A 12,952-nucleotide genomic window follows, 5' to 3' on the forward strand; every position below is an offset into this window, starting at 1 on the left:
ATTAATTATAATTTATTTACTGTCAAAGTAGAATCTAGTTGACATTTGTTGTGCCTACAACGCAGAAATTGTAAACTACACACACGACCAGACATAGATGCACTGGTGTTGAAGTTTAAACTTACCGGGCTGAAACATATTCTTACGGTAAAATATAAACAAATAAATTTATCAGTTAGATATTGTTTGTTTCAGAAAATTTGATGTACTTTTTATTACTACTACATTACACTGAAAAAGTCGAGTATTTAGTCGGTATATAACGGAAGCAGAGTAGAATCTCAGTCGTGTTACAATCGTAGGGCGGAATGGAAGAGCTATATTTTATCGTAGATTCATGTATAGGCGATTTCGCTATATGTTTATATAGCAACTGCTGCGGATCGTGTTAGAATTCTTGTTCTTTCATCAGTCTAACATGTTTTATCAAGATAGTCAGTTGTATTTAAAGCCTTCACAAGGTTTGCATGCTGGGCCTCAGTTTCTTAAATATTTCCTGGATTAACTGCAAACATGTGTATTTGTTTCAAATACATTGAATGGTTTGTACCTATTACATGAAGTAGTCATAACCATTCAGTAACATTATATTGGTGCCAGCCTGCTGCTGATGTTTTTGTAGAGAAGTTTTAAGAAGTCTAGTGCATGCTTTCTTTTGACACACACACATTAATGCTACAGGGACATCTTGTTTAAGGATTTTTATCCTGACAAGAAGACAGCCATGACTGGAAGCATTTTAGAAAGAAGAAAGAAGATGACCTGTGTGTCTATATCTTGTTATTTAGACTAATGGAACAATCTAGAAGTCAATAGCTCATGCTGGTATATTCTGTCTCCTGTCATGTCTATCACAAATGTTTGAGGTACTTTAGGTCTTGTCTTAACAATGTTTACTTTATCAAGATACATAGATGGTCAGACAATATAGTTATCGGAACAAAGCCAGTTCTTGATGCTGTTTTCGTGCTACGCTTAATGACATAACAGCCTGTCATTAATTTGGTCTGTCCAGCTTTTGGTCTGTAATATTTCACCAAATATTGTACAAATAATTGCAGGCATAACTTATTTGAGAGGTTAGATGTTGGATATAGTATTGAACGCCTCGTCTATAGAAACAACCCTCATGATTAACCCCTGTTAAGATGTCCTCATAAATTGTCTTTAGGAAGAGTTAAGTGCTCTTTCAGGGCTTTTGTATATATTTTACATTTCCATTTTCTCTTCTTTGATTGAAAATTCAGAAACAGAATAATTCCTGGAGTTTTTCTCATTGGAAGACCTTTGCCAGGTTAATGTGTATCCATCACTGTATTATTAACCTTTCTAAAATGGACTGGTCTATCATTCAATTTGGGCAGTACCATTTATTGTTGAGCCCACTTGCGGAAGCAAAGACATACTTGTCCAAATGGCTGTTCGGTGTATGTGTGTGTATGCGGCCGTGTGTGTGTGCGTACGTGTGTACATATTTGCCATGAATGCTAACCTCAGTGAGACGGGGTGTCGTGTGCAAACCCCAGGTTTCTATCTCAAAGGTCAAGGTCACGGAGGTCAAAGGTCATGTCAGATCTTGTCTGGCCCATAACTTTGACATGCATTGAGGAACCTTGTTTATATTTGGCATGAATGGTAACCTCAGTGAGACAGAGTGTCATGCTCAAACACCAGGTTCCTATCTCAAAGGTCAAGGTCACAGTTGGATCTTGTCTGACCCATAACTTTGACATGCATTGAGGAATCTTGTTTATATTTAGCATGAATGTTTAACTCAATGAGACAGACTCTATCTAAAAGGTCAAGGTCACAGTTGGGGTCAAAGGGCAGGCTGGACATGTTGCCCATGGGCATCTAGTTTTTCAAAGGGGTGTTCATGACTAAAGACCATGAAAGGCAGAATCCCTTGCCACTAGCAGACTAAAGCACTTTTGTTTTGTTCATATATCATTTAACACAATGCTTTTGTATTGAACAGTTCATATATTGACAAAAATTACATCTGTTGTATCAAATTGCTATCAGGAATATGCCAAGTTTTGTTCTAGGGAAATCTTCTATTCCAACACTTGTCTAATTTCATAAAGATCAATTAATACTCCCCATAGGGCAGAGGCAACATGATAAAATATTTAAAGAGTTGGGGTTGAATAAGTCTAATAATAGGGAAAAACATTTATTCCTTTGTATTTCAGATAATTCATAAAAGAGTTTGGAGTTGAGTAGGTTTAATATAGAGAAAAAAATATTCATTTGAGCCGTGCCATGGGAAAACCAACATAGTGGGTATGCGACCAGCATGGATCCAGACCAGCCTGCGCATCCGCGCAGTCTGGTCAGGATCCATGCTGTTCGCTAACAGTTTCTCCAATTCCAATAGGCTTTAAAAGCGAACAGCATGGAGCCTGACCAGACTGCGCGGATGCGCAGGCTGGTCTGGATCCATGCTGGTCGCATACCCACTATGTTGGTTTTCTCATGGCACGGCTCATTTGTATTTCAGATAATTAATAAGAGTTCAGAGTTGAGTAAGTCCAAATATAAGGAAAAAAATTATTCCTTTGTATTTCAGATAATTCATAAAAATTCCAGACAATTATCAAAGTGTAAAATCTTTTAACATTACAAAAGGTAAATAAATGATATAGACAAAACAAAATCAGATTTAGGACAAATTTTATGCACAGTAGACAGAAATCTTTTGCAGAGGTTTTGCATAGTTTAATATGGTGTATAAATCTGGTGTGATATATGTATTGAAATTCACAATGTGCCACATCTTTTTGCCAAATTTTTTAGCTCACCCTGTGCCTAACGTTCAGGATGTACTATTAGTGTAGGTGGATTGTCCGGCACCCATTGTTCATCATCTACAATTGAAATAAACATCTCCTTAGAAACTACTGGTAAGAATTACACCAGAATTGGTCTCTAGCATATCCTGGTATGGTCCTCTCCCAATTTTGTTCAAATGGCACCCCCTAGCCTGTTCTAGGGGCTGCTAGAGCTAAAGATAGAAAATAAATATGTTTAAACTACTTCTTCTCATGAGCTGATGATGGATCTTCATCAAACTTTGTCTATGGCATCTTTATAAGGTCTTTTCCAAACTGTGGGGCTCTTGGCCCCTTTAAGGGGTCAAAAGGCTAAAATTAGAAAAACCTTTAAATGACTTCTTCTCATGAGCTGCTTGATGGCTCTTCATGAAACTTGGTGTACTAAGCATCATTGTTAGATTCTTTTCCAAAGTTTTCAAAATAGTGGCACATGTTTCCTCTAAGGGCTAAACACAGTAGTTACCATACATGATCTAGTGTGTCATACATAATTATATTCAAGGTCAAACAGTCAAGGTCATTTGAACGACTTAGGGTCACTGTTTCTGTCTTGTATGAACTTTTGGTCATTAGTAACTTGTATGTGACTTATTTCTAGCTTCTGTAATAAATTAATCTCCTGTTATTGTGACTTTCAATTCATAACAGAATTTTCTTTTAGCTGGGATTGTTACTATTTCAAGACCTGAAAACTTTGATTCCGTTTTGCAGTTCATTTCAAAACTTGAAATTTCGTAAGACATTGGTTGTTCAAGTCTGAATGAGCTATAAATGAGACAAATGTAACGTGATTATTGGAACAATTCCTCATAATGTGATAGTTGAAGAGACAGTCGCAGACAACCCTGAAGCTCTTCAGACATCAAGAAACACTTAAATCATCGCCACATCTATTAATTAAACACCGAAATGGTAATGTTTGAAATAATGATAAATGTGGTTCTACAACCCTGTCTCCTTGGCAGAAAATAAAAGTATGTAAAAATTAAATTATCTTATTGATTGGAGAGTGAAGATTTCCCCAAGCACCGAAACTCTTTTTTTATTTTTGACAAGATAAATGACCTATTGATTGCCAGCGTGGATGGCTTTGTGATTTATGCAGATAGGCGAAAACATTTAATAAAACCTCTGTTAAAAGTATATAGAATTTGTAATACATTTTTTGGTAGGCTAGACATGCTCCCTCCAAGTGCCAGATAATCCATTAAATCTATCCTTGTATGTACAAGGCCAGCACACTTACACTAATGAATTTGGAAATTTGTCTGCAAGAAATAGATGCGAGCAGTGGTGAATAAAACTCATATATATGTGGATCGTAACCTTAATTATAAGTAAATAAAATCAACTTTATAAAACCATTTTATGTCAGTTTGGAAACAGAAGGTGAAAAATGAGTAAAGTTAGTAGTAATAATTGGGGCAAGATAATTTTAGCATAATCAATTAAAAGAAAAATTACAGTGAAACTCCACTTGCTCGTACATATGATGAACTGTCAATGTGAACCAGGTCTGACTCATGCATTGTGTAAAATTGATCTGCATTGGAGAGCACCAGTGTGTCATGATATGATGGACACCGGGCCGTCTGACCGTGCATTGATACTGGAGCACCAGGTCTGATCGTGCATTGATGACTGGAGCACAGGTCTGACCTCTGCATTGCTGACTGAGAGCACCAGGTCTTAGTCGTGCATTGGTGACTGGAGCACAACAGACGTCATTGCTGACTGACACAGGCTAGTTGATTGACTGGAGCATCAGGTCTGAGACGCTCATGCATTGGTGACTGGAGCACAAGGTCTGACTCGTGCATTGGTGACTGAAGCACCAGGTCTTAGTCGTGCATTGGTGACTGGAGCACCAGGTCTAACTCGTGCATTGATGACTGGAGCACTAGGTCTGACTCGTGCATTGGTGACTGGAGCACCAGGTCTGACTCGTGCATTGGTGACTGAAGCACCAGGTCTGACTAGTGCATTGGTGACTTGAGCACCAGGTCTGACTAGTGCATTGATGACTGGAGCACCAGGTCTGACCCGTGCATTGGTTACTGGAGCACCAGGTCTTAGTCGTGCATTGGTGACTGGAGCACAAGGTCTGACTAGTGCATTGCTGACTGAAGCACCAGGTGTTAGTCGTGCATTGGTGACTGGAGCACCAGGTCTGACTCGTGCATTGATGGCTGGAGCACCAGGTCTGACTCGTGCATTGGTGACTGGAGCACAAGGTCTGATTCGTGCATTGGTGACTGAAGCACCAGGTCTTAGTCGTGCATTGGTGACTGGAGCACCAGGTCTGACTCGTGCATTGCTGACTGGAGCACCAGGTCTGACTCGTGCATTGGTGACTGGAGCACCAGGTCTGACTAGTGCATTGGTGACTGAAGCACCAGGTCTGACTAGTGCATTGGTGACTGAAGCACCAGGTCTGACTCGTGCATTGCTGACTGGAGCACCAGGTCTGACTCGTGCATTGGTGACTGGAGCACCAGGTCTGACTCGTGCATTGCTGACTGGAGCACCAGGTCTGACTAGTGCATTGGTGACTGGAGCACCAGGTCTGACTAGTGCATTGGTGACTGGAGCACCAGGTCTGACTAGTGCATTGGTGACTGAAGCACCAGGTCTGACTCGTGCATTGGTGACTGGAGCACAAGGTCTGACTCGTGCATTGGTGACTGAAGCACCAGGTCTTAGTCGTGCATTGGTGACTGGAGCACCAGGTCTGACTCGTGCATTGCTGACTGGAGCACCAGGTCTGACTCGTGCATTGGTGACTGGAGCACCAGGTCTGACTCGTGCATTGGTGACTGGAGCACCAGGTCTGACTCGTGCATTGGTGACTGGAGCACCAGGTCTGACTAGTGCATTGGTGACTGGAGCACCAGGTCTGACTAGTGCATTGGTGACTGGAGCACCAGGTCTGACTAGTGCATTGGTGACTGAAGCACCAGGTCTGACTCGTGCATTGGTGACTGGAGCACCAGGTCTGACTAGTGCATTGGTGACTGGAGCACCAGGTCTGACTCGTGCATTGGTGACTGGAGCACCAGGTCTGACTCGTGCATTGGTGACTGGAGCACCAGGTCTGACTCATGCATTGGTGACTGGAGCACCAAGTCTGACTCGTGCATTGATGACTGGAGCACCAGGTCTGACTCGTGCATTGGTGACTGGAGCACCAGGTCTGACTCGTGCATTGATGACTGGAGCACCAGGTCTGACTCATGCATTGGTGACTGGAGCACCAGGTCTGACTAGTGCATTGGTGACTGAAGCACCAGGTCTGACTAGTGCATTGGTGACTAGAGCACCAGGTCTGACTAGTGCATTTGTGACTGAAGCACCAGATCTGACTAGTGCATTGGTGACTGAAGCACCAGGTCTGACTAGTGCATTGGTGACTGAAGCACCAGGTCTGACTAGTGCATTGGTGACTAGAGCACCAGGTCTGACTAGTGCATTTGTGACTGAAGCACCAGGTCTGACTAGTGCATTGGTGACTGGAGCACCAGGTCTGACTCAGGCAATCATCTGGTCCCTGGTATTTTTCCCCATATATTTTCTATGTTTTAATTGCACAGACACCTGAATAACTTGAGTCATTTTGCCCATCCCCTTGTGACTGCTTTCACTTTATTGCAATTTAAGAAAATATTATAGTCCAGACATTGATTTTATTGTCTAATAAAATCATTGTTTGGAGTTTCTTAGATGTATAAAAATATTATAACATGCATCTGAACGGCAATGATTTTATTTGATGGTAAATCCCATTTTTAGCTCACCTGAGCAAGGCTCAGGTGAGTTTTCTGATCGCTCAATGTCCGGCGTCCGGCGTCTGTCGTCCGTCAACATTTAGCTTGTGTATGTGATAAGAGGCTGTATTTTTCAACTGATCTTCATGAAATTTGGTGAGAATGATTACCTTGATGAAATCTAGGCCAAGTTCGAAAATGGGTCATCTGGGGTCAAAAACTAGGTCACTAGGTCAAAATCAAAGAAAAACCTTGTGTATGCGATAGAGGCTGTATTTTTCAATTGATCTTCATGAAGTTTGGTCAGATCAAAGAAAAACCTTGTGTATGCGATAGAGGCTGTATTTTTCAATTGATCTTCATGAAATTTGGTCAGAATAATTGCCTTGAAGAAGTCTAGGTCGGGTCCGAATATGGGTCATCTGGGTTCAAAAAGTAGGTCACTAGGTCAAATCAAGGAAAAATCTTGTGGATGCGATAGAGGCTGTATTTTTCAACTGATCTTTATGAAATTAAGTCTGAATAATTGCCTTGATAAAGTCTAGGTCGAGTTTGAATATGGGTCATCTGGGATCTAAAAGTAGGTCACTAGTTCAAATCAAAGAAAAGCCTAGTGTATGCGATAGAAGCTGTAATTTGGAATTGATCTTCATGAAATTTGGTCAGAATTATTGCCTTGATGAAATCTAGGTCAAGTTTGAATATGGGTCATCTGGGATTAAAAAGTAGGTCACTAGATCAAATCGAAGAAAAACCTTGTGTATGCGATAGAGGCTGTATTTTTGAATTGATCTTTATGAAATTTGGTCAGAATGATTGCCTTGATGAAATCTAGGTCAAGTTTGAATATGGGTCATCTTGGGGTCAAAAAATAGGTCACTAGGTCATATCAAAGAAAATACTTGTTTTAACTCAAGAGACCACATTTTTGGTCCAATCCTAATGAAAATTAACCAGAATATTTGTTTCCATTAAATCACTAGGTCAAACATGATTACACTGTTATGGTGTGTTTCGCAGGTGAGCGACCTAAAGCCATCTTGGCCCTCATGTTAGCTCATCTGATTTTTTTTTAAAAAAAATGATGAGTTATCGCATCACTTGAGCGGCGTTGGCGTTGGCATTGCCTGGTTAAGTTTTATGTTTAGGTCAGCTTTTCTCCTAAACTATCAAAGCTGTTGCTTTAAAACTTGCAACACTTGTTTACCATCAATAGCTGCCTCTGTACAGCAAGAAACATAACTCCATCCTGCTTTTTGCAAGAATTATGGCCCCTTTTGGACTTAGAAAATATCAAATTTCTTGGTAAAGTTTCGTGTTTAGGTCAATTTTCCACCTTAACATTCAAAGCTATTGCTTTAAAACTTGAAGCAGTTATTCGCCATTAAAAGCTGAGTCTGCACAGCAAGTACCGTAACTCTACATTGCTTTTTGCAAGAATTATGGCCCCTTGTGGACTTATCATAAAAACACATGGGTAGGACATTATTTCAATTACAAATACAGAGACAAAAAAATCAGATGAGCGTCTGCACCAGCTTTTGTTTTGTGTCGTATTCACCTCCAGAGACCCTGTATGATTAACTGACATACAGTCATTTTACTGCATAATAACATTACACTTTCTGCCAGGGGGTAGGGGTGGGGCAACAAAGGACAAGTTATAATTAATAACTGTGAGTGTTATTGGTCTTTTAGCAAAGAATATCAATATGTATGCACTAAATAGCAATTGACACTGACCAAATCAATTCTTACCAGGATTAGGTTTAATGGGTATATTTTGTTGTTTATTACTCTATTTATGTTTATAGATGGTCACTCTGTTGAAACAGTTCAATTGCAAAAAAATGTCAGTGCTTTTTTTGTTATTTAATTGATCCAAATAGAAAGTACTCATTACATTAGAATTGATTTTGTGTAGTAGTTGATTTTTCTCCTGCAGTTAGTGGAATTGGAGTGGGTGTGAAAGAACAGTGAATTTCACTCTAACTGACTGCTTAATCAAGAATAATGGTCATGTTTTGTAATTAACTTCATTTTGATGACAGTGAAAAAAAAACAACAAGAAAGTAATATATGTTGTAGGTGCACCATGTAATGGTGATAAAACAATGCTGTACCTGAACGTTCAATTGTTTTTAATGTCTATATTTAGTACAGAAATAATTGTCTGGATGTAAAATGTTAAACACCCAACATAATGTTCTTATCACAAAACTTTTCAATTTACAACATAGCTATATGTTATTTTCCACAGAATGCCTGTACTGCTCAGTTGTTTCTCATTTGTGCATGATGAAACAAAGAAAAATTAATTTTTAATGACATTTCATGAATTCATTAGCTTTTAAACTGTTTTAGTTTTTATCTTCAGTTTGTTTTTGAAAAGCTTGAGTTATGTTTTGAAGCCCTCTTGAGGGCACATCCAATCATTAAGCAGAGTTCAAACTAGGGAATTTAGAGTGGCAAACATCTTATCCTCTGGGTATTGTCTCTTCTTTAGTTTATTTGATACAGAAAACAGTTTCTTTCCATTAATACAGAAATCACTGTTTCTGTCACTGAAGCATAGTGTTTACTATAGAATAAAAAAATTTGAAATAATATATCGCTGCAAATATTGAATAAATGAAAACTTCATAATATGACAAGAATAAATAAGATTGAAGAATGAATGCACTGGTTTGCTTGAGTGTTTCATTGTAATAATCTTTTTCTTTTTCCTTAATATATAGTTTCTTTTTGTTTACTTCTGATTATGGGTATCTTAGAATGATCTCCATGAAAGTTTGATGAAATACGGGGTTTGATTATTTGTTTCTTTTAAAACAAGTATAAAGAGATATGATATATTCCACCTGTTAGATTGAAGGCCTTGTTAATATCGCACTATGATTATGCAAGGTTGTTATATAAATCTCATATATTATAAAATAATAATTTCTTATTAATAGCCTACTGAAGCTGTTACTCCCCTTGCAATATGTCTAGTTTGTCTGTCTGTCTGCCTCAGATCATAGCAGTTTTCCATACTGTGATTTCCCTGAAATTTCTACCCAGGCATGTTTACTATTGAGCCGCGCCATGAGAAAACCAACATAGTGGGTTTGCGACCAGCATGGATCCAGACCAGCCTGCACATTCGTGCAGTCTGGTCAGGATCCATCCTGTTCGCTTTCAAAGTCTATTGGAATTGGAGAAACTGTTAGCGAACAGCATGGATTCTGACCAGGCTGCGCGGATGCGCAGGCTGGTCTGGATCCATGCTGGTCGCAAACCCACTATGTTGGTTTTCTCATTGCACGGCTCAATTAATCTTCTTCTTAATGTGAGAATTCTATCTTGTCTGTCTTTATATCTGTTTGTCTGCTGTTTTGCACCCAGGTGCAAAATTTATGCCAGAGTGAAGGCGGATCTTTAATTACGTGAACTGAAATACATCCTGCACAAAATCTGCACAGGGTGTATCTTTTGTATCAAGTATGACCTGGTACAAATCACACTAATTTTGCAATTAATCAAGTTAAAATATTTTTTCATCATCTTAACCATTGTTAAAAGCACCCCCCATGTAAATTGTCTGGAAATTTATTTTTGGATTGATTCTTTTAATGCATTAGATTAAAAAAGAATATTCATGTTAGAATTTTGTCTGATTTTAGGTTTCTTGTCTCATGACTTCTAGTAAATTTTAACAAGAGAAAAAAATGTTGACTCGTTTTTTTCTCATAAGCATGGAGGTTAATGGTAATTGGGCAAAAATGAAGGAAAATTGTAATCTAATTATTAATTTCCAAATGCAGTTTGCAACAATTCTTTAACTGTATTTGCATTATTTCAAATACTAATGTTACTGTGAAGACATTATACTATTCAGCTAATACTAGCTACCAACCCTCTGATTCTGCTGTTATAGATCCCAGTTTCCCAGAGTTTTTCAAGCATCTTGTGTTCCTAGGAATGATTAAAAAGTGATTGCTCCCAGCGTCACTAATTGAGCAATGTGCCACTGTTCACTGATATCTTAATTGAATCCTATTCCAGCTCTGACTACCCTAATCAGGCCAATATATGTTCCATTACTTTTTTTGGCGGGACTGGAAGTGATTTATGCAGATAGTTGTTTTGGTTTGTTTTTGTTCTTTCTCTGATTAATAGTATAAACTTGTATTGAAATCATTGAAATAAGGCAGATCCAGTTTCTGTAGTAATGTTTGTGTGCCTAAATTGATATAGTAAATCTCCCACTGGACAAAGTCAATGTATCTTTGACTAGTTTCAGCACTATATTTATGTTTGATCAAAATCAGTGTATATTTTACTGGTTTCAGCAGTATATATGTTTGATTGACATCTGTGTAACTTAGACTGCAAGTTTCAGTAGTATATGTGTTTGATCAGCATCAGTGCAATTTCAAACTGGTTTCAGCAGTATGTGAGTTTGATCAACATAGTGCAACTTTGACTGGTTTCAGTAGTATGTATGCTTGATTGACATCATTGTATCTTGAAATGGTTTCAGTAGTATGTGTGTTTGATTGACATTAGTGTCACTTTGACTCGTTTCAGCTGTATGCATCAGTGCAACTACAACTGATTTCAGTAAATGTGTTTGATGAACATTAGTGCCACTTGTGTCTAGTTTCAGCAGTATATATGTCTGATTGATATCGATGCAACTTTTACTGGTTTCAGTAGTATGTATGCTTAATTGACCTCAGCATATCTTGAAATGGTTTCAGTAGTATGTGTGTTTGATTGACATCACTATATCTTGAAATGGTTTCAGTAGTATGTATGTTTGATTGACATCACTACATCTTGAAATGGTTTCAGTAGTATGTATCTTGAAATGGTTTCAGTAGTATGGATGTTTGATTGACATCACTATATCTTGAAATGGTTTCAGTAGTATGTGTGTTTGATTGACATCACTATATCTTGAAATGGTTTCAGTAAAATGTGAGTTTGATTGACATCACTATATCTTGAGATGGTTTCAGTAGTATGTATGTTTGATTGACATCAGTATATCTTGAAATGGTTTCAGTAGTATGTGAGTTTGATTGACATCACTATATCTTGAAATGGTTTCAGTAGAATGTGAGTTTGATTGACATCACTATATCTTGAGATGGTTTCAGGAGTATATATGCTTGATTGACATCAGTATATCTTGAAATGGTTTCAGCAGTATGTATGTTTGATTGACATCAGTATACCTTGAAATGGTTTCAGTAGTATGTGAGTTTGATTGACATCACTATATCTTGAAATGGTTTCAGTAGAATGTGAGTTTGATTGACATCACTATATATTGAGATGGTTTCAGGAGTATATATGCTTGATTGACATCAGTATATCTTGAAATGGTTTCAGCACTATGAATGTTTGATTGACATCAGAATATCTTGAAATGGTTTCAGTAGTATGTGAGTTTGATTGACATCACTATATCTTGAAATGGTTTCAGGAGTATATATGCTTCATTGACATCAGTATATCTTGAAATGGTTTCAGTAGTATGTGTACTTGAATGACATCACTATACATGTATCTTGAAATGGTTTCAGGAGTATGTATGCTTCATTGACATCAGTATATCTTGAAATGATTTCAGTAGTATGTATGTTTGAGCAACATGGAATACAGTATGTGTGTAACTTTGACCAGAGTCAACAGGTATGTTGATACTGCAGATCAGGTGTCAGTGCGAAACACTTTACTTAACAGGGTTCTGATTATAATCTTTAATGTTATCAGCAATGGCTATGCATGGACGAAATTGGCAATTTATTTAAGAAGTGTTGGCAGTATTGTTTAAGAAGTGTTGACTGTATTGTTTAATGTTATCAGCAATGGGTATGGATGAGATTGACAGTTTATTTAAGAAATGTTGACTGTGTTATTTAATGTTATCAGCAATGGCTATGGATGAGATTGGCAGTCTGACTGTGTTGTTTAATGTTATCAGCAATGGCTATGGATGAGATTGGCAGTTTATTTAACATGTGCTGCTTACAATGTTAAGTGTTATCAGCAATGGTTATTTTGTAAAATCAGCAATTCTAACAGCTGCTGACAGTGTTTGGAGTGTTTGTTTCTGCTTACATTGCTTTTAAATCAACATTTACTATCACTGGATGTGTGTTGTTGTGTGCAGGGTAATGGATGTGTTTACTGTTAAACTTATAATTTGATTGATTCCAAACATTACAGTAAAACCCAATCTCTACCATTAATTTGAAATGAAACTAAATAAAATATCTTCCATTGAAATTCATATTTTATTATTGTTTTTTTTTTGGTGTGTTATCAAACAAGTTGTATCTATCAGGTTTGTTTTTC

The 12,952-nt window shown here is 37.8% G+C and overlaps 1 protein-coding gene across 9 annotated transcripts in view; it reads left to right on the plus strand.

Annotated features, from left to right (window-relative positions):
- The window catches only part of LOC123564302 (uncharacterized), a 139,130-nt gene that overhangs the window by 91,775 nt on the left and 34,403 nt on the right, over positions 1-12,952 (plus strand). The window lies entirely within an intron of this gene.

This window comes from Mercenaria mercenaria, chromosome 2 (genome assembly GCF_021730395.1).
Source record: "Mercenaria mercenaria strain notata chromosome 2, MADL_Memer_1, whole genome shotgun sequence".
NCBI classification, from domain to species: domain Eukaryota; kingdom Metazoa; phylum Mollusca; class Bivalvia; order Venerida; family Veneridae; genus Mercenaria; species Mercenaria mercenaria.